We start from the raw sequence: 22,232 nt of genomic DNA, 5'->3' as shown, positions 1-22,232 counted from the left end.
ACAGAGTCCAATGCCTTTCTCTGGGCCAGGTAGATGATGTAAGTTACCCTTCCCTTGTCCTTGTCTTGCCAAACACTGTCTCACTGTCAGGTGACTCCTGTAACTGTTTCCTTAATTGACTAAAATCCCTCCAAAAGTTATTAGCTGTGTAGTTACCTCTGGCTGGAGCTCAGGTTTGGAAAACTTTTGCTTTTCCTAAAGGGTAAAGGAGACCTTTAACTAAATCTTTCTGCTGCCAGTCAGTGGAATTTTCATCTACATGAAAGCAGGCAGAGAATCAGCTGCTGCATCTCTCTTTCCAATATCTTAAGAAACTGAAACTGCAGTCTGTGGCTGCAGGTGGCTGTGTGTCACTCAAGTGCTTTACAGCTGAAAAGAAGCTGACAGAGGATTTCTCAGAGCACTTCCTGCTGTAATGTTGTGAAATTAAAGCAGGTTAACTTCATTTTTCTCTCTGCTCTACAAATCTCAGAGAGAGGTCTAAGTATAGACACTGGGGAGTATGTGGGATAGTTGGGTGGCAAACTCCCCTCTTCACAGGCTGAATAGAGGTCTATTCCCCACACCCCAAAATATTTAGAATCATAGAATCAAGCAGGTTGGAAGAGACCTCCAATCTCATCCAGTCCAACCTAGCACCCAGCCCTATCCAGTCAACCAGACCATGGCACTAAGTGCCCCATCCAGGCTTTTCTTGAAGACCTCCAGGGACGGTGCCTCTACCACCTCCCTGGGCAGCCCATTCCAATGCCAATCACTCTCTCTGCCAGGAACTTCCTCCTAACATCCAGCCTAGACCTCCCCCAGCACACCTTGAGACTGTGTCCCCTTGTTCTGTTGCTGGTTGCCTGAGAGAAGAGGCCAACCCAACCTGGCTACAATGTCCCTTCAGGTAGTTGTAGACAGCAATGAGGTCTGCCCTGAGCCTCCTCTTCTCTAGGCTAAACAATCCCAACTCCCTCAGCCTCTCCTCATAGGGTTTGTGTTCCAGGCCCCTCACCAGCTTTGTTGCCCTTCTCTGGACATGCTCCAGCACCTCAACATCTCTCTTGAATTGAGGAGCCCAGAACTGGACACAGTACTCAAGGTGTGGCCTGACCAGTGCTGAGTACAGGGGCAGAATAACCTCCCTTGTCCTGCTGGCCACACTGTTCCTGATCCAGGCCAGGATGCCATTAGCACTCTTGGCCTCCTGGGCACACTGCTGGCTCATCTTCAGCCAACTATCTACCAGTATCCACAGGTCCCTATCTTCTTGGCTACTTTCCAGCCACTCAGTCCCCAGCCTGTAGCACTGCTTGGGGTTGCTGTGGCCAAAGTGCAGAACCCTGCACTTGGCCTTGCTAAATTTAAACACTGCTAGGTTTCCAGCCTAGACTCTGTAGCTCTGGGTTAGTAGAAGAATTAAGAGGAGAGAAGCTTGCATGATAGCTACTTCTTGTTGTCTTTTGCTTGCAATGAGGTGCAAGTGTGCTGACACCTTTGTTAGGAATGTGAAAGTCTTTGGCAGGTCTCCTAAGCATCCCAGTTTCAACAGTTGCTTCTTTTCACACATGTGAGATTTGTGATCAAATTAAGTTACACTGAGATGTGCCACAGTGTTCATGCTCAGTTCATTCTGCTGCAGCCCTAAATGATGTTACAGCTCAAATGATCACACACGCTACATAAAAGAGAGAATTCTTATACATAATTTATTAACTGAGATTTCTCTAGTAAGCCATTTTAGGCTGGATAGAGATTAAACTACTAATTCTGAATGCTTTGGAGTGTTGTGATAGAAAGCACAAGTAGCTTTTCCAGAAGCTGCCATTTGTGTCCTGGAATAAAAGAAGCAATGCAGAAGGATGTTGTGGGCTAACTGCCTAGCTTGCTGTGTGACAAATGCAGGTTAATTTTAATTTACTGTGCTTTGGGACAAAGGTGAAGATTCTTACAACCAAGAGATGTTTATTATGTTATGTCTGGGAGTGGAGATCTCTGGAACTAGCCTGCCAAGCAGCTGAAAGAGAGGCAACAAAGCTGGTGAGGGGCCTGGAGCACAAATCCTATGAGGAGAGGTTGAGGGAGCTGGGCCTGTTTAGCCTGGAAAAGAGGAGGCTCAGGGGTGATCTTATTACTGTCTACAACTACCTGAAGGGGCATTGTAGTCAGGTGGGGGGTGGCCTCTTCTCCCAGACAACCAGCAATAGAACAAGGGGACACAGTCTCAAGTTGTGCCAGGGTAGGTATAGGCTGGATATTAGGAAGAAGTTCTTCACAGAGAGAGTGATTTCCCATTGGAATGGGCTGCCCAGGGAGGTGGTGGAGGCACCGTCCCTGGAGGTCTTTAAGAAAAACCTGGATGGGGCACTTAGTGCCATGGTCTGGTTGATTGGATAGGGCTGGGTGATAGGTTGGACTGGATGAGATTGGAGGTCTCTTCCAACCTGGTTGATTCTATGATTCTTGTGAACAAAAGATTGTAGTGCCTGAGCAAAGGTCTTTGCCTGAGGAACTGCAAAATTAACATTGAAGTTTATACTCCTGCATCAAAGGAAGTATGGCCAACAGATCAAGAGAGGTGATTCTGCCACCGTGCTGGTGAGACCTCACTGTGTCCAGCTCTGAGACCCCCAACACAAAAGGGACATAGGCCTGCTGGAGTGGGTCCACAGAAGGGCTACAAAGAAGATCAGAGGGCTGGAACACCTCTCCTGAAAATACAGGCTGAAAGAATTGGGGTTGTTTGGCCTGGAGAAGAGAAGGTTCCAGGAATGCCTTATAACTGCATTTCAGTATCTGAAATGGACTGACAGAAAGACTGAGGAAGGATTATTTAGATTGGCTTGTAGTGATAGGATGTGAGGCAATGGTTTTAAACTGGAGCAGAAGTATATCTAGTTAGGACATAAGGACATACTACAATGACAGTAGTAAAACTACTAGAACAGGTTGTTCAGGGATGAGGTCAAAGTCCCATCCCTGGAGACATTTAAGATCATACTTGATGTGTCCCCAGGCAGCTTGATCTAGTTGGAGGGATCCCTGCTCACTACAGGGGGGTTGAACAAGGTGACCTTTGATGCAATCTGTGAATCTGTGATAATGAGCCAGGTAGAGTACATGCAAAATATATATGATTATGTTACTCAGCTCCCCACCCAAATCATACTAAATGTCACCCAGAAGGCAGAGACAGCCAAGATCAAGGTATAAAAAACCACAAGGGGTATACCTCTCTGTGGGTGGAAAAGACTGAGGGTTGTAGCAAAGGGGAGGACATTTGATGGGCTGTGCTCCTTTGCCTCTACCCAAGACTGGAATTCTTGGTAGGAATTGTGTGTTCAGTACATGACTTCAGTTTTGCTGTCATTGTCATTTCTATCATATGTTAGTGCCTTTTTTTGTGGAGGAAAGGAGTTCACGTGGCTGAGTCAGGCATTACAAATATAGAATTATGTTATTTTCCTGGAACCCCACCCCCAAACTATAAATAAAAATTAGTTTAGTTTATTGACAGATTCAATTTGATTGGAAATGTCTTCCAAAAAGGATATTATAGACAAATTTGAATGTTTTGGAAATCAGGGAGTGGAAAAGGCTAAGCTGTAAACACAGCTTTACCCCACTATCAATCAGGCTGAGCAGAAGATCAAGGGAACAGCAGGTCTTACTCAAGGAGGTGAGATAGGCATTCAGCAACAATCTCTTAGTGGATTGCTCTGTGGAAGCAGCCTTCTGACACTGCAGGCAATATCCAGTAGTGTGTGTCCACGCCGCACAATCCCAAGGCGAGTGGCAGAGATGCCAAACTCAGAGACATCTCAAGCACGTCTTCCATGAGTGGGATGATAGTGGAACAATGCTGCCTCTTCTCCCAGGCAACCAGCAATAGAACAAGGGGACACAGTCTCAAGTTGTGCCAGGGTAGGCATAGGCTGGATGTTAGGAAGAAGTTGTTCACAGAGAGAGTGATTTCCCATTGGAATGGGCTGCCCAGGGAGGTGGTGGGGGCATCGTCCCTGGAGGTCTTCAAGAAAAGACTGGATGAGGCACTTAGTGCCATGGTCTAGTTGATTGGTTAGGGCTGGGTGCTAGGTTGGACTGGATGATCTTGGAGGTCTCTTCCAACCTGGTTGATTTTATGATTCACAGCTGCAGGGAAGAGCCAAAACCGCTATCATCCCCCAGTCTGGGAGGCAGCCAGGAAGTTGGCTGATGATCTGGTCTGAGAGTGGCTGCCCAGGGAGGTGGTGGAGTCGCTGTCCCTGGAGGTGTTCAAGAAAAGCCTGGGTGAGGCACTTAGTGCCATGGTCTGGTTGATTGGACAGGTCTGGGTGCTAGGTTGGACTGGGTGAGCTTGGAGGTCTCTTCCAACCTGATTGATTCTATGATATCTCTTCTACCATGGGCCTCCATGAGCTGTGGGGTTACAGCACGCACCACCATGGTCACCAATCATTGTCACCATTGGCTGCAAGGGAATCTCTGCTCCAGCACTTGAAGCACCTCCTCTCGCTCCTCCTTTGCTGAATTTGATGTCCACACGGTTGCTTCTCTCACAGATTCTCACTTCTCTCTCTCAGCTGATGTCATGCAGTGCTTATTAAACTTTCTTAGATATGTTATCACAGAGGTGCTACTAACATTGCTGACTGGTGGTGAGTCCGTCTTGGGGCCAGTCCTGTCTAACATGGGGACAGCTTCTGGTATCTTCTCATAGAAACCACTCTTGCAGCTCTGCTGTTGCCAAACCCCTGCCACACAAACCCAGTTGTGCTAGTTTGAGGCTAACTGGAATATTTTCATGAGAAAAAAATAGATTCTAGGCTGTGAAAAGGAAACAGTGGTGATGTCTGCTGCACTCGTAGGCTTGCTGAGATGTACAGAAACAAGAACACAAACATAGATAAGACAGTGTGTGTGTGTCTCTGTCTCAGCTGGTGTCTGTACTTTCTCCTTGGCCACATTCTGTGTAACTAATCCTGCTTTTTAACCAGCTGATCCTCACAGTTCACCTTGACTGTAAGGCATACTCTGGTATAAAGTAGAAGGGTGGAAAGAAGGTGGAAGGGTGGTTGGGAGCCCCTCCTGGGGACTCTGGTTTCTGGGAGGGCTGCTGTGTTTCTGTATTACCTTTAACTTGTCTATTTCTGTCTCTAGCTGTAAATATTGTAAATATCTGCTTGTATATTGTGCTAAGCTGTGAATATAAAGCTTCATTCTTTAATTTCCAGCTTGGTTGAGTCTAGTCTGGGTGATTTCAAAAGAATGGGGGGGGTTGGGTAACACCCAAACCATCACACCAGTACAGCAACAACATTGTTCTGTTGCTTGTATACAGTCCCTGATACATTTTCATGCAAGTTTTAGCTGTAACTTAGATTAATCTCTGTGGTTTAGTAGCAAAATGCTTCTTTAAAATGCTCTTAAATGGCTAATCCTTTCTAAACTGATATGATGAATTCATCACTTCCTTGAGATGCCTTCTTTTACTATGAATAATGAGCAGGGGGGGGTTGATATATTTAGATGTGTAATAGCTGTACAATTGTTAGGAAGAAATAACTGAGTACACCATACAAAACAAGATGTATATTTCCTGAAAGGCATATTAAGTTGTTGAAATTATGTTAGGTCATTCCCTAGTACATCTCATGAATCTAATAAGCAATAGCTATTAATAACCACCAATAAAATTGTCAGATCAGACAAGGGTGATTTTTTTTTTTCTTAATTACAATTCTTAAAATAGAGCAATATCATAGAATCAGCCAGGTTGGAAGAGACCTCCAAGATCATCCAGACCAACCTATCATCCAGTTCTAGCCAATCAACTAGACCATGGCACTAAGATCCCCAGCCAGGCTTTGCTCCAACACCTCCAGGGACAGCGACTGCACCACCTCCCTGGGCAGCCCATTCCAATGCCAATCACTCTCTCTGCCAACAACTTCCTCCTAACATCCAGCCTAGACCTCCCCTGGCACAACTTGAGACCGTGTCCCCTTGTTCTGTTGCTGGTTGCAACATATATGATTCTTTCATGACGCTGATAATAAAATGATAGCTGCCTCCAAGTGTCTTCAGTTAGAGAATATTTCCTGTTCCATGCTATCATAGATTTATAGGCTTTCCCAAGTGGGTTGCTAAATGCCTAACAGTCATCTTCTTTCTGATCACTGATTTAGACATTACATTTGTACAGACTGGATTAATAAAATCAGAATTCTAGCCCTTTCCCAATGTGTTTTCTAAGTCAATGTTACGTCAATTAAAGACATTGCAATTACATGTATGTTGAAAGAAGGTGTGAATAATGGAATGAGTTCTGGCCATCCTGAAATTGAGGGTAATCATTCATTAATCTAGAAACTGGATTGATATCTACAACTACCTGAGGGGAGGTTGTAGCCAGGAGGAGGTTGCTCTCTTCTCTCAGGTGGCCAGCACCAGAACAAGAGGACACAGCCTCAGGCTGTGCCAGGGGAGATTTAGGCTCGAGGTGAGGAGAAAGTTCTTCACTGAGAGAGTCATTGGACACTGGAATGGGCTGCCCGGGGAGGTGGTGGAGTCACCGTCCCTGGAGCTGTTCAAGGCAGGATTGGACGTGGCACTTGGTGCCATGGTCTAGCCTTGAGCTCTGTGGTAAAGGGTTGGACTTGATGATCTGTGAGGTCTCTTCCAACCCTGACAATACTGTGATACTGTGATATTTTGTTTTGTCACATTTCAAGTCTTGAACTGTTTTGGCAAGGGTTGGGTTTGTGGGATTTTTTTCTCAATGACCCATAAAATACTCATCCTCAAATATAAAAGCAAAAAAAAATACTGACCTTTTCAAAATCTCTGGAGTGTTCATAAAGATTTTCAATGTACAATAAAGCTGTTCTGAGTAGATGAACAAGGTTGATGATAAATTAAAATGAAATTTGCTTTCAGACTGTTTTAATCCTTTAAAAAAAAAAAAGGAAAGAAAAAGAGTGTTTGGCTTTTGCAAAACTATTTTCAGATGAGTAATAGAAAGTTAACATTAAAAAACGTTTTTCCCTCATTTTTAACGTGGACTACCACACTCAGCTGCTTGTTTATTCCACCAGAAGAAAATGCATTACTTTGATTTTTATCCTCCTCCACCCATGTGGACTAAAGCATAGAAATAATTTTAATATAGATAAAAGTTACTTGGTGTGGATGAGGATTCCCCAGAACAACTCTACTAAGACTTTTCAAAATAGAAAATGAATTTCCTCTAAACTAGGGAAATTTTAAATGCTGGCCCACCACCAGGAACAAGAAACAGTAATCCAACAGATCTTTCTTTATTGCTGCTTGTTGTCCCTCTCTGTGTACATGTCTATAAGTGTGTATTATGACTGGCTTGGTGCTGGACCTCTCAGGTAATTCAAGTGTTAGGCACTTTTTCTAATATATGAAAGCATGGCCAGCAGGGCAAGGCAGGGGATTCTGACCCTTTACTTTGCTCTCCTCAGACCCCACCTGGAGTACTGTGTGCACTTCTGGAGCCCCCAGCACAAGAAGGACATGGAACTGTTGGAGCCAGTCCAGAGGACGGCCACAAAAATGCTCAGAGGGCTGCAGCAGCTCTGCTATGAGGGCAGGCTACAGGAGTTGGGGCTTTTCAGCCTGGAGAAGAGAAGGCTTTGAGGAGACCTTATGGTCTTCCTACAGGAAGGCTGGGGAGGGACTATTGACAAGGTCTTGTAATGACAGGACAAGGGGGAATGGGTTTAAAGTGGCAGAGGGGAGATTGAAACTAGATGTTAGGAAAGGGTTCTTTGCAGTGAGGGTGGTGAGACACTGGCACAGGTTGCCCAGGGAGGTTGTGAAGCACAGAATCACCAAATGTGATTTTTTTATCATATTTGGTCATTCTGTGATCTACAACCTCCCTGGAGGTGTTGAAGGCCAGGTTGGATGAGGCCTTGAGCAACCTGTTCTAGTGGGAGGTGTCCCTGCCTATGGCAGGAGGTTGGAACTGGATGATCCTTGAGGTTCCTTCTAGTTGCCTTTGAACAAGCATGCTGCTGAGGTGGTACAGTGAGCAGTGTACTACATCACTGGTTTCATATCTGCTGCAAAGAGTCACACAGGTAATGTGGTCAACTCGCTTTGCAAGCTGCTGCCCACTCCAGTGTGACATTGAAGTGTTTGATTGCTGAATGCAAAGTGGATTAATTACTAGGTGGGGCCTTGAGAAAGGTTTTTGAATTTGAAATCCAGTCAGCTTTGCCATCATGGGAATGAATCATTTGCAAACAACACTTGATAGGGCACCTTGCCAATCACTTACTATGACCGTAGCTACTGCCTGTTGCAACAGCTGAAGTGATAAAGAGGGCATTATGTTGGACCATGGCTCAGCATGAGAACTTACTGAATTACTTTGAAAGTAGAGCTGTGAATCAGCCTCTCTTTATTTGGTAATTTTTCTAAATCAGCAAATGGCAGAAGGGACTTTACACTCAGCTCCACTTGAAAGTGCTGTTAGCATTCTCCCTCTTGATATCGTTTTTAGTGTTGCAGTTGCCCATTCATTTTCCTGTTCCAACTGTTGCATTCTGTAATGGGGTATGAACTTCAGTACCTTGTGCAAGGGCACTCAGAGTGAGGTCAGTAGTATCTCTTGCAGCTGCAGTAGGAGAATACAGTAGCAGGCTACTCTGAGTAGAATCAGGACTAGGGGGAATGGAGCAAAGCTGGAGGTGGGGAGTTTCAGACTGGACATGAGAGGGAAGTTCTTTAGCATGAGAGTGGTGAGAGCCTGGAAGGGGTTGCCCAGGCAGGTGGTGAGGTCCCATCCCTGGAGATGTTTAAGGCCAGGCTAGATGAGTCTCTGGGCAGCCTGATGTAGGGTAGGGTGTCCCTGCCCATGGCGGGGGGGTTGGAACTAGATGATCCTTGTGGTTCCTTCCAACCCTGACTGATTCTATAGATTCATAGAATCAACAAGGTTAACAGAGACCTCCAAGCTCCACCACCCTGATATACATCATGCTTGTCATTTCTGTTTATGCTCTGCAGTAATGGTTTGCTATTAGGGGCCTGGAGCACAGCCCTGTGAAGAGAGGTTAAGGGAGCTGGGGGTGTGCAGCCAGGAGAAGAGAATTTGACCTCATTGCTGTCTACAGCTACCTGAAGGGAGGTTGTAACCAGGTGGAGTTGGTCTCTTCTGCCAGGGAAGCAGCAATAGAACAAAGGGGGACAGTCTCAAGTTGTGCATGGGAAGGTCTAGGCTGGATGTTAGGAGGAAGTTCTTGCCAAAGAGAGAGTAATTGGCATTGGAATGGGCTGCTCAGGGAGGTGCTGGAGTTGCCATCCCTGGAAGTGTTCAAGTTGATTGCTTAGGGCTGGGTGATAGGTTGGACTGGATGAGTTTGGAGGTCTCTTCCAACCTGGTTGATTCTATCATATACTTGATCTGATGGTTTAGGCTAGAGTTGAAAAATGAGGATGCTGTAACCTTTGTCCATGTTAAGATACAAAGCAATAGTAGAAGAAGATAACAGCATTAGCTTTAATAAATGGATATTGGCTTTGATATAGCTCTAATAAAAGGATATTGGCTTTGATATTAGAACTTTAACATAACCTAGGAACATATTGGCTTCAAGGAGACCTTATAATGGTCTTCCAGTATCTGAAAGGGGACACAGGAAGGCTAGTGAGGGACTATTGACAAGGTCTTGTAATGACAGGACAAGGGGTAATAGGTTTAGACTGGCAGAAGGGAGATTCAAACTAGATGTTAAGAAAGGGTTCTTTGCAGTGAGGGTGGTGAGACACTGGCACAGGTTGCCCAGGGAGGCTGTGGAGCACAGAATCACCCAATGTGATCAAAGCCCACATTCAGTGATTCTGTGCTCCACAGCCTCCCTGGAGGTGTTCAGGGCCAGCTTGGATGAGGCCTTGAGCAACCTGTTCTAATGAGAAGTGTCCCTGCCTGTGGCAGGGGATTGGAGCTGGATGAGTTTTGGGGTCCCTTCCAAACTAAACCATACTAAGTTTCTATGATTAATGGGTGAAGATTGTTTTGCAATACAGGTGTTCTTTTTTTACTGTTAAAAAGCTTCAATTGCCTCTGGCTATCCTAAGTGTTTTAGTGAAACAGACACATGACTTCATTTTGATTTTGTTTTATACTTCAATGAGGCAAACAACAGGCTTGGAACAAACTGCTTGATAGACCTTGGAAATTGAACTACACTTTTTATTGGGCACTGGTAAAGCATCTCTGCTGTTCCTAATGGCAGACAAGGCTGAAATTCATCAACTCGCTCTTGTTAAGGTTCCATCAAGCTCCTTTTGTTTCCTCAATTATGATTCTAGTGCACCTGCCCAGGCAGGAGCTCCCACTTTGATTTCCCTTGAAATTCATGCTTTCCAGAGAACAGCTTCCCCATCCAGCCTGGACTGAGTTACTCTGTGAGAGCCTGACTTAGAAGGCTACAACTAAAGCTATTTAATATAGGACACTGAGGCTTTTTCTTACCCCCTTTAAGTGGGGATCTGCATGCATTGAGCATTGAGATTGGAGCAGGGGCTTTGGAAGACAGCAATAGTCTGATTTTCCCTTATGAAACTAACCATGTTGAAATCAGCATTTTGATAACCAAAAGTGTTTTTCTGAAGCACTCTTGTTCATATCTCTCTTGGTCCTTAGTAAGTTTTCTCAGATCTTGAAGCCATAGTCAGCAGATTGTTGCTGAAGCAGGGGAGCTTTGGGTGAGTGAACCAGTAACTTGAGTACCTTGAGTGCTTCTTATCTGGCTTGCTTAACACGTCTAAGATAAGCTGTTTAAAGGCAGATTTCTTGCTTGCACAATGCTTTTTTCAGCCTCTATTAAGTGCTATTAATAACCTGTTTTTACCAAATTAGTTTTAGTTCTGATACCACTGAAATAGTTGTAGTATATTTACTTTTTAAAACACCTGAGTCAGTATTATGTTTGGGCTCTCATCCTGCCTGTATCATCATCATCCTTACTTTGTGTCTTCTGGTGAAGGACAAAGCCAAAGCAGTAACATCTGAACATCTGCAATGTGCAGTTTAATCTTTCTCATCACTTGTCCTTGGGGAACTCAATGCATGTCTGATATACTGGTTTATTTTGGTAAGATTTCTTAGTTTATGTTAAAGAAGATGGACTCTATGCACCAAGAACAACAAATACCTTCTTAAGAGCAAGATGAAGCAGAACCCCATCTAATATTGCACATAGTTGCATTTCCTGAATGAGATGCATCTTGTGGGCAATATGATTGTGTTCCCTAGGAGTTAAGGGCTAAAAGATTGTTCAGCTGAATGACTTTGTGCTACAGGCTGCAGACAGAGTGGCTGGAGAGCAGCCAGGCAGAAAGGGACCTTGGGAGTACTGGTAGATAGTAGCTGAACATGAGGCAGCAGTGTGCCCAGGTGGGCAGCAGAGCCAATGGTATCCTGGCCTGGATCAGGAACAGTGTGGCCAGTAGGTTGAGGGAAGTTATTCTGCCCCTGGACTCAGCACTGCTCAGGCCACACCTTGAGTGCTGTGTCCAGTTCTGAGCCCCTCAGTTCAAGAGAGCTGTTGAAGTACTGGAAGGTGTCCACAGGAGGGCGCCAAAGCTGGTGAGGGGCCTGGAGCACAGCCCTGTGAGGAGAGGCTGAGGGAGCTGGGGGTGTGCAGCCTGCAGAAGAGGAGGCTCAGGGCAGAGCTCATTGCTGTCTACTGAAGAGAGGCTGTAGCCAGGTGGGGTTGGGCTCTTCTGCCAGGCAACCAGCAACAGGAGGGGACACAGTCTCAAGTTGTGCCAGGGGAGGTCTAGGCTGGATGTTAGGAGGAAGTTGTTGCTAGAGAGAGTGATTGGCATTGGAATGGGCTGCCCAGGGAGGTGGTGGAGTTGCCGTTCAAGAGGCATTGAAGCAAAGCCTGGCTGGGGCACTCAGTGCCATGGTCTGGTTGATTGGACAGGGCTGAGTGTTAGGTTGGACTGGATGATCTTGGAGATCTCTTCCAAACTGTCTGATACTATGATACTGTCAGGACTCTTCTGCTATCAGGTAGACATGCCCCTAAACACAAACCAGACATATTCATGACTGTGCATGTAGTAGAGAAGGATTTAATTGCAATTCAAAGCAGTGTCAATCCATGCTGAAAACTGCATAGTAAATCACCATATGTTGCAGAGGAGATGCCAAACAAAGTCATGATCGCTTTATATGTGCACAGCTGACTAGCAAGCATAAAAGCAGACTCATGATGGGGAATGCCATCATATGCTTTTCTTCTTCTTTGCTGTGTTGGAGAACGATTAGAGCCCATCTGTTTCCCTCAGTGCAGGGAAGGGTAGGAAAACAGTCAGCCCAAAGTTTTGCTGCTGAAACATATGTACCAGGAAAAAGGAAGCTAAACCCGAGGGGCTCTCTCAGATGCATTTCTTTTCCCTTTCTTTTGAAGCAGAGAATTTTTTTAATTGCTTTGAAACTCTCTTCCTTCTGTGACTTGTACTGCTCAGGCTTTACATTTGTACTGTGGCAGCCTGACACTTGTTAGCTGTGGTTCTCAGATGAGGCATGTCTGGAAAGAAACCTCAGCCTACGTGCTAGTTAGGCTGGCTAAAACACCTGGGGAGGGGGGCAGTAAGCATCTCTGTTCTCTTTACCTGTGCCAGCATGGAGTATTTAATGCCTCACTAAAGGCCTAGGTGCAGGGGTAAGAGAGGTGGTGTTTGTTGACACATTTGGCAATCTGTTTGGTTTGCTTTTTTTCCAAGGCTGTTAAGGACACTTGAAATATCTGATTAGAAAGTAGTAGAAAAGACTAATGGCTTCATCTTTTATTTTCTCTCTCTCTTTCTTTCCCTTTTTTTTTTCTTTTTTAATTAAACAGGATTTATTTTAACTGCTGCAATTTAGCTTTCTTCAAACTGTATAACCTCTGTGGATTGAAATTGCTAGCCAGTGATAACGTTGACTGCTGTGACACCTACTGGTCGAGCTGAGCTGAACAAGGGAAAGCCTCTGGGTACATGCTCTTTCCTCTTCCCAGGGATGATTTCAGGGAATGACTTTAGGCTCTTGGGGCAAGCAGGGAACGTGTCTCTTGGAAGGACTGATAGATCCCCTTTCAGTTAATCTCCTGGTGCATTAAGAAATGTAGGTAATTGCCTTTCATTTTGTTACCTCCTGCCCTTTCCAATCCTAGAACTTCCTTAATCTTTAAAAACGATTACAGAATGATAGAATCAACCAGGTTGGAAGAGACCTCCAAGCTCATCCAGTCCAACCTAGCACTCAGCCCTAGCCAATCAACCAGACCATAGCACTAAGTGCCCCATCCAGGCTTTGCTTCAACACCTCCAGGGACAGCGACTCCACCACCTCCCTGGGCAGCCCATTCCAATGCCAATCACTCTCTCTGCCAACAACTTCCTCCTAACATCCAGCCTAGACCTCTCCCAGCGCAGCTGCAGACTGTGTCCCCTTGTTCTGTTGCTGGTCGTCTGGGAGAAGAGACCAACGCCACCTGGCTACAACTTCCCTTCAGGTAGTTGTAGACAGCAATGAGCTCTGCCCTGAGCCTCCTCTTCTGCAGGCTGCACACCCCCAGCTCCCTCAGCCTCTCCTCACAGGGCTGTGCTCCAGGCCCCTCACCAGCCTTGGTGCCCTTCTCTGGACACATTCCATCACCTCAACATCTCTCTTGAATTGAGCCCAGAACTGGACACAGGACTCAAAGTGTGGCCTGAGCAGTGCTGAGTCCAGGGGCAGAATAACCTCCCTTGTCCTGCTGGCCACACTGTTCCTGATCCCAGCCAGGATGCTTTTGGCTTTCCTGGGCACACTGCTGGCTCATGTTCACCTACTATCTACCAGCACCCCCAATGTCTCTTTCTGCCTGGCTACTCTCCAGTCACTCAGTCCCCAGCCTGTAGTGTTGCTTGAGGTTGTTATGGCCAATGTGTTGTTGTGACCCTGTTTGTTTTGTCTCTCCTTATTTTTATTCATTTTTTAAAATCATTCTTTAATAGTATTTGGAACTGCACTGAATTCACTTTGAAGACTTCTCTGAATTGCCTTTCTCCTCTAAAACATTTCTTCTTCATTATCAGAGGTCATCTCTTCAGTGCTGGAGACTCAGCATCACTCTTATTGCCCTGTTAGGCATTCTGCTTTTCTGGGAAAGGTAAGGAGCTGTTTCTGCACCTCCTTCCATGAGATCTCATAGCTCAGGAGTGTTGTGAGAATTGAGAGAAATGGAGCTGCCCTTTTTATTTAGAAATAAAGATGTTAGTAATTCACATTAAAAAGCCAGCTTTGCATCTCCACTGAACAAGGAAGAATAGGTAGCACCTCATAGCTGTAAGAAAATGTTCTGTGTGGCTTTTCAGAGGAATAGCTTTTCTGCACTCAAGTGGTGCTGCAGTCTTCTGAAAATACATTCTCCTGTGTGAGATTCTGGAACATATCATTAATCCAAAAGGTTACACAGAGGGCTTCTTGGGTTGTTGTCCCTTTGTGAGACTTCCTTTGAAAGACTATTCTTCTATTCTAGAAGCTTGAGTAGCTTTAAATAACTTCAAATTGCATGAGGTGACTTGACTTGATCTGCTAGTCAGTGACTGTGGGAGAAGAATTCCTACCACTCCTTCTGCTTGTTTCTGGCTGCATACTTCAGTCACTTATTTTGAGCCTGGCAGCTCCAGTACTATTCAGTATCATCTGCAGCCCCATTCAGGTCACCGTTCTGGCAAAAAGACAGAGGATGAGTCACAGGGATCCAGTCTGATCTCACCTTTGGGTTTGGCAAGGGACAAGAGGTATCTGAGAAGCAGCAGTAAGAAGGGTGCTGGAGTGGAAAGCAGGTTTGTGAGGTCTCCCTTTTTTGGTCAGCAACGAGCTGTGATAGATTGATATGGCATATCATTTTCCTTATGAAAAATGGAAGTAAGGCTTGTCACCTCTTTCTGCCTCTCCCTCCTCCCAGCTCTGCCAGCTCTGTGGAGCCTTGCCGTGAGCTGTGGGGGTATGCTGCTATTTCATTTTGCCACTTTTGGGCAGGTTCTTGCCTTACATTTTCAGTGTAGGATCAACCCCACCCTGTCCAGGGCATCTGCCAGCATGACCAACATGTTTCCTCTCTTTTCTCCCTTGGGGGAGAATTGAGTATTCTCACTTTTACTTTTTGTTTACATTAATTTGTGTTGCACACAGACATGATTTGTGTTAGGTAAGGCCAGAAAAGGAGTTACCAGCTTTGGACTGAAGGTGAAAAGGTTTGCAAGGGTAATTTTTCTGTTGGTATTTCTGTCCCTTAAGAGATCTTTGCGTGCTGCAAGGGTAGGTTTTCCTTTGCAGTATGAAATGATTCCATATCAAGGGACAGAAAGCCTCACAAGTATGTAGCCCTGAAACTTAAATCATAGAATCAACCAGATTGGAAGAGACCTCCAAGATCATCCAGTCCAACCTAGCCCCAGCCCTAGTCAATCAACCAGACCATGGCACTAAGTGCCTCATCCAGGCTTTTCTTGAACACCTCCAGGGATGGCAACTCCACCACCTCCCTGGGCAGCCCATTCCAATGCCAATCACTCTCTATGAAGAACTTCCTCCTGACATCCAGCCTAGACTACTCCCGGCACAGCTTGAGACTGTGTCCCCTTGTTTTGCTGCTGGTTGCCTGGCAGAAGAGACCAACCCCACCTGGCTACAGCCTTCCTTCAGGTAGCTGTAGACAGCAACGGGGTCTGCCCTGAGCCTCCTCTTCTCCAGGCTGCACAACCTCAGCTCCCTCAGCCTCTCCTCACAGGGCTGTTCTCCATGCCTCTCAACACCCTCAGTGCCCTTCTCTGGACACATTCCAGCAGCTCAACATCTCTCTTGAACTGAGAGTCTTAGAACTGGGCATAGCACTCAAGGTGTGGCCTGAGCAGTGTTGAATCCAAGGGCAGAATAACTTCCCTTGTCCTGCTGGCCACACTGTTCCTGATCCAGGCTTGGATGCCTTTGTGCTGCTTGGGGTTGTTGTGGCCGAAGTGTAGAACCCTGCACTTGGTCTTGTTAAATCTCATCCCATTGGCCTCTGCCCACCTATCCAGCCTGTCCAGGTCCCTCTGCAGGGCTCTCCTATCCTCCAACAGATCCACACCTGCTTCTAGCTTGTTGTCATCTGCAAACTTATTGGTGCTGGACTCAATCTCCTGATTCAGATCATCATAGAAATCTCTGAATCTTAATCCTATGGTTAGCTAGAAAAATGTATATAGAGGCAACTGACCTTGACTTAATTATATACATCCACAGCGCTTAATTTGTGGTGATGTCATTCATCTGATGGCAGAGTTTCAGAGAGGGATGGACTGTAATTTAATTTCATTGTTGTCCTGTGCTGTTGTGGCAGTTTGACTTCGGCCTTGAGATGCATTAGGTCACTGTGTCATTTAAAGTTTTCTCTGTTGGCTGGCTGGAACTAGAGTCTCCTGCCAGCTTTGGGTACAGCTTGGAAAATGAGGCAGAGCTCTGTTACCTCAAAAGAAACTCCAAGCAAGGCAATGCTGCTGTTCCCAGCAGCAATATTTCTTATGGCTTTTGAGTTCTTTCTGTCAGATTGAAAATCAGTTGCCTAGAGGAGGAGTGTCCAGACTGTGAACCCAGCTGTTTCCTGAGAGTCTCTCAGGAAGAGGGCTGCATTTTCCTTGTAGTGAACTTACTACTCACTATCTTTCTATGGGATGTGAAGGTACCTTCAGCCTCATCTATGATAACAGACTGAGGTACAGCATACAGGAGTGTGCTAGCATCCCCTCATACCTTGGCTTCTCTTCTCTCGGGTCAATTGCTTACTGAATTAAGGACTGATTGCAGGTGGAGGGACCTCTGCAGGTCATCTTTTCTACATCCTCATGCTCAAGCAGGGTCACCTAGAGCAGGTTGCTCAGGACTCTTTCATTAACCCTTAGTGACAACAGCAGCTAGGAGCCCATGGCAAGGTAGAGAATCACAGAATGGTTTAGGTTGGAAGGGGCCTCAAAGATCATCAGTTCCAACCCCTTGCCATAGGCAGGGACACCTCCCACTAGAACAGGTCGCTCAAGGCCTCATCCAACCTGGCCTTGAACACCTCCAGGGAGGGAGCAGCCATAACCTCCCTAGGCAACCTGTGCCAGTATCTCACCACCATCATTGCAAAGAACCCTTTCCTAACATCTAGTTTGAATTTCCCCTCTGCCAGTTTAAACCATTACCCCTCATCCTGTCATTACAAGACCTTGTCCCCAGCCTTCCTGTAGCCCACTTCAGATACTGGAAGGCCACTATAAGGTCTCCTCCAAGCCTTCTCTTCTCCATGCAAAAGAGCCCCAACTCCTGTAGCCTGTGCCCCCTTGCTGGCTGTAGCCCATTGCGGCTTCCCATGTTCCTAGGATACAGAACCTTGTGTCAGATGGAGCATTCTCTGCCCTGAAATGGAGCAGGGGGCATACCTCCAGCTCACAATGTGGGAAGGTAGTCAGCTTTTCCTTCTCTCACCAAGTCTCCTTCATAGCATTGTCTCTGCAGAGCTACAATGAAGAGTTTGTCAGCATGCCTGCCCAATGTTTGCAATCTCTACAAGGCAGTTGTTAGGCTTACATGTGCCTCAGGTGCTCAGCTTCACAGAGACCAAAAATAGAAATGTGGTTTTCTTTTCTAACCTTGTGCATCAGCCTGAATAGTAAGAGATTGTGTGCCTTTGTGTTGCTTTGCTCTGCTGTATTACTTTAAAGATAGCTGATTGAATACTGTGTTCCTTCTTCTGTCAAAATCACAATGGGGTGTTCCTGAAATCTGTTATTGTTATGTTGAGCTTATTTGTTTACAGTGCAAACAAGACTCACTCATGAATTTTGTGCCCCTTGCAGTGTCTTTCTGCTTGTCTCTCAGATCTTTGTGTGATGACAGTGCTTTCCCCATAGGCCATAAGTAAGGAAGGGTTTTGGTGAAGTCTACCAGACTGTACATGTCATGTGTTTTCTTGGTAAGAATTAGCAGATGTGTAAGCTGTTGAAAAGCAATAAATCACATCTCTTCCTGGATTTCACTCCTGCTAAAAGGAGTAGGCTTGGAGTAAAGTCCAAAGAATTTGGACGAGGGAGGTTATTCTGCCCCTGGACTCAACACTGCTCAGGCCACACCTTGAGTGCTGCGTCCAGTTCTGGGCTCCTCAATTCAAGAGAGATGTTGAGATGCTGGAACGTGTCCAGAGAAGGGCAACAAAGCTGGTGAGGAGCCTGGAACACAGCCCTGTGAGAAGAGGCTGAGGGAGCTGGGGGTGTGCAGCTTGCAGAAGAGGAGGCTCAGGGCAGAGCACATTGCTGTCTGCAACTACCTGAAGGGAGGCTGTAGCCAGGTGGGGTTGGTCTCTTCTGCCAGGCAACCAGCAACAGAAGGAGGGGACACAGTCTGAAGCTGTGCCGGGGGGGGGGGGGGGGGGGGGGGGGGGGGAGGTGTCTAGGCTGGATGTTAGGAGGAAGTTCTTTGACAGAGAGATTGATTAGCATTGGAATGGGCTGCCCAGGGAGGTGGTGGAGTTGCCGTCCCTGGAGGTGTTCAAGCAAAGCCTGGATGGGGCACTTAGTGCCATGGTCTTGTTGATTGGCTAGAGCTGGGAGCTAGGTTGGACTGGACGAGCTTGGAGGTCTCTTCCAACCTGGTTGATTTTATGATTCTATGAAGTTGCAGGCACATATACTGCCTCCTTCCAGCTCTTGTATTGTCATATCAGAATTTCAAGATAACAGAACAACATGATAGGAGCCATTTTTCTTGTCAGAATAAAGTCTGTTGAGTCTTAATCCCTGGCTTTGGGTTCCTTTCTCTCTTTTATACTGCTGCTGAAGCTGATTTTTCATATTGATTGGCCATTTTTTAATTCTTAGGAACTATATATTCTTCCTTGTTAAGTCCAAAGTTTATTATCAGTCTGCTCTAATTCTGATGTTAAACAAAGTAAATTGTGCCCGAATGTACTAAGTGCAAATAATTATTTGCTCTAAAACATTTAAAGATATACAGACTTGGACCTCATGAAGATCTGACTTGATAACCTTAGAATTCACATTTGGTGGCAGAGGCAGCTTCAGGGTTACTCTGCATTCATTTCTGCCTGCATTAGTATGCATGGCTTTGGCGCAGTTGTGCTCCAGAACTGTGCATGCAATCATTCAGTTTGCTCTGATAAAAGAGAGTGCTTGTGCTGCATTTTCACCAGCACATCTCTTGAGAATATATTTGAATGCAGTAGTTTCTAAACCACCTTAATCTGGAGGGGAGGCAGTTTTGCATAGCCAGTGAAACTGTTATCTCTGCTTTTCTCTCAGATATGGGGGGAAATGAGCATGGCCTGAGAGAGTAAGTGTGGAGTCGTTAGTTGTCTGTCTCTAGCTGGATTGGTATCTTAGTGAAAAATATTTACTCACCCTCCTTAAAAGCAAAGGTGCGAGAAGAGAGACATTGCTGCTCTCAGAGGTCCATCTAACTTGATGTGAATTCTTGGACAGTGTAGTGGTTTGGGAGTTCCCCTCCTGGGCTTCATCAGGCTAACTCATCCAGCTGGAAGTTAAGGATGAAGCTGTATTTTACAGCATAGCACAAATTTACAGGCATATATTTACACACAATATATCCAGATGTTTACAACTATGTACAATTTTATACACGTTAAAAGTAATATGGAAATTCAAAACCCCACCTGAACAACAGAACCACCCAGGAGGGCTCCAAACTAACTCCCCTCCTTTCCACCCCCTCCCTTATCTCAGAAGGCTTACATGCAGGGTTGAGATGCAAAAAGATGACAAGAGATTAGGAAAATTATTAGATCAGGTTACACAGATTCAAGCAGAGACAGTTAATAAAGCCAGCAGCAGCCAGAGACTGAGAAACTTTGTTTCTTGTTTTTATATCTCTAAGCAATACCAGTGGGTAATACAGGCATCACTATTATTTTCTTTTCATAGCCAATGATCTAATTTCTCTCATTAAAATATACCAGTTAGCCTCAAACCAGCACAGACAGTAACCAGTGGTACTGCCTAGAGGACAGCACAAGAGCAGGATGAAAATGTCACAGTATTTTTTGGGAATAATTTCCTGGCACCTAATCAGTTATGGGAAAAGGTCAGAACCAGTTTCTTTGGTATTTAATAATCCTTTGTGTGTTTTTCCTGTAATGGCAGGATAAGGGGTAATGGGTTTAAACTGGCAGAGGGGAGGTTGAAACTAGATGTTAGGAAAGGGTTCTTTGCAGTGAGGGTGGTGAGACACTGGCACAGGTTGCCCAGAGAGGTTGTGGAGCACAGAAGCACCCAATGTGATCTTCGATCACATTGGGTGCTTCTGTGCTCCACAACCTCCCTGAAGGTGCTCAAGGCCAGGTTGGATGAGGCCTTGAGCAACCTGTTCTAGTGGGAGGTGTCCCTGCCTATGGATCTTTGAGGTCCAGTCCAACCTAAACCATTCTATGATTCTTCTATGACTTTGTCCTTGTACGTTTTGAATCCCCTCAAAGCTCAAATCAAAACCACGTAAGGCGAGTGATAAGGCAATCCAAAGGTGTTAGTAGCCAGCTGTGTGACAAGAGCTGCTTTTCTTGCTTTGAACCAGCTGATATAATTTGATAAATATTCATTCTTTTATCAGCAGAAAGGGTGGGTACCTGTTCCCTGTCCTTTGCCATGATGCTAATGTTATTATCTCTCTCTATAGATGCCTTTGTGTTTTCTTTATTCTGCTCCTTCCCACTCTTCTCTTGCTCTGCCCCCCGCCCAAGGTAGACATGAGACTAATTGTCATTCACATCTTCATGCTGAATTTAACTAACAAAGCATGGAGGAAAAAATGATGATGCAAAGTGTTTTTCATGTTTTCCAAGTCATGTGTTTCATTTCATGACAGCTAAGTCAAGCCACAAAACACATTAAAACACTAAATAATATAACTAGGGGGAAAACCCTACTTACATTGCAGAAAAGGAAGCATTTTGCTCAAAAATAGATCTTTTGAGGCTACTGTTGGGGTCTTGTTTCCATAGTAATCCAGCATTTTTTGAGTTTGTTCTATGCAAGACACATACCATGGTTTTCTCCTCTTTTGGAGGATGGAATTGTCTTTCCCAGCCCTTGCCCTGCTTAGCAGCACTGCTGAACATCAGCCCTGTGCCTGTTCCACAGTGGGAGCCAGATGAGACTGGCAGCCCTGGCTGGCTCTGCCCCAGTTGTGGGATAGCAAAGTCCATACTGCTAGTGCCTATATGAAAACAAGTCTCACAATGAAGATGCTGGTCATAGAATCATAGAATCAGCCAGGTTGGAAGAGACCTCCAAGCTCATCCAGGCCAATCTATCACCCAGCCCTAGCCAATCAACCAGACCATGGCACTAAGTGCCCCAGCCAGGCTTTGCTTCAACACTTCCAGGGACAGTGACTCCACCACCTCCCTGGGCAGCCCATTCCCCCCTGCTTCTACTTTGGATTTGTACCTTTTCTGACTGATTTCACACTAAGGACTCAGGCTAATCATCAGTATAGCTCTTAAAGTTCCATGGATTTAGACATTTCAGTCTAAAAAAAAAAAAACTCTCTTTTTTTTTTTTCTCTAGAGAGTTAAAAATAAAGCATAAAGAGCCTCCAGCTTAAATGTTGTTATTATTTTTTAATACTACTATACTGCCCAGAACTACAGACAAATATAGACACAAGGCAATTTTAGTCTTCTTAGGTACAAACTGTCAACTTCAGAAACCACAAGTATATCATCAGGCTCTTGGCTTAGCTTTAATCTCTTTTTATAGCTAACCTGCAGACTCATCAAAGCTTCTTTGTGGTATTAATTAACTCTGACAGATGAGTTTTATTGGTAAATCTGAAATTCCAGACAATCAAATATGTAATCTGGCCCCTGCCTACTATAGCACTGGCATCCATAGAGTAGAATCACAGAATCATAGAATGGTTTAGGTTGGAAGGAACCTCAAGAATCATCCAGTTCCAACCCCCCACCATAGGCAGGGACACCTCCCACTAGAACAGGCTGCTCAAGGCCTCATCCAGCCAGGTTGTGAAGCACAGAAGCACTGAATGTGAGCTTTGATCACATTCAGTGATTCTGTGCTCCACAGCCTCCCTTGGCAACCTGTGCCAGTGTCTCACCACCCTCACTGCAAAGAAACCTTTCCTAACATCTACTTTGGATCTCCCTACTGCCAAT

General features: G+C 45.4%; 1 protein-coding gene across 3 annotated transcripts in view; it reads left to right on the top strand.

The window, feature by feature from the left end:
* KCNH1 (potassium voltage-gated channel subfamily H member 1) overlaps positions 1 to 22,232 on the top strand; it is a 183,025-nt gene that overhangs the window by 124,760 nt on the left and 36,033 nt on the right. The gene's annotated exons all lie outside the window — the stretch shown is intronic.

This window comes from Pogoniulus pusillus, chromosome 25, assembly GCF_015220805.1.
Source record: "Pogoniulus pusillus isolate bPogPus1 chromosome 25, bPogPus1.pri, whole genome shotgun sequence".
Taxonomy (NCBI): Eukaryota; Metazoa; Chordata; class Aves; order Piciformes; family Lybiidae; genus Pogoniulus; species Pogoniulus pusillus.
This window is presented reverse-complemented; position numbering and strand designations above follow the sequence as displayed.